Here is a 591-nt window from a genome sequence, read left to right on the forward strand (position 1 = left end):
AGTTTAATAAACAAATCAGCGAACGTAAAGCTAAACCCAGATTCACGCACATGTACTCTGCAAGTCTCATCACGCTGAATTTCAAGCCAAACGCTCTCCTTTTATGGCTCAGAGGCCGCACCGGGCTCGTTTGCAGAAGAATTCACTGATGAATTGAAGTCCTTGATCAAGTAATTGAAGTTAAGGCATCAAGTATCAAAGCGGCGCGAGCAATCTCTCCGTCCCTCTCTCCCGCTACCTTTGCGCGCCGCCAGCTCCTGCAGAGGTGGCGGGGTCCGCGGGCTGCGCACACGCCAGGCACAGGCTTTGATTGCGGCGGCAACTCCTCCGAGTCATGAATGTTTCAGCGCACGGCGCGCGAGGTTAGGGCCGCGCGTCCAGGTGTAAGCTAGCAGGTTGTCGCAGACATCTGTTTGCAGCAACGGCAGCGGCCTCCCCAGCCGGCTGCGAGCGGCCGGGTTGTCAGCGGAGGTAGCTGAGAGCCACAAAACCGTTTTGGTCTCACACTCGCTGCCTGGAGGCCCGAAACACCAAAGGTAGGAGCCGGGGTGGACACAGCTGCGCTCCCAAACTTGCCTTAGGCACAAATGA

The sequence above is a fragment of the Hipposideros armiger genome, unplaced genomic scaffold (genome assembly GCF_001890085.2).
Source record: "Hipposideros armiger isolate ML-2016 unplaced genomic scaffold, ASM189008v1 scaffold_730, whole genome shotgun sequence".
Lineage (NCBI taxonomy): Eukaryota > Metazoa > Chordata > Mammalia > Chiroptera > Hipposideridae > Hipposideros > Hipposideros armiger.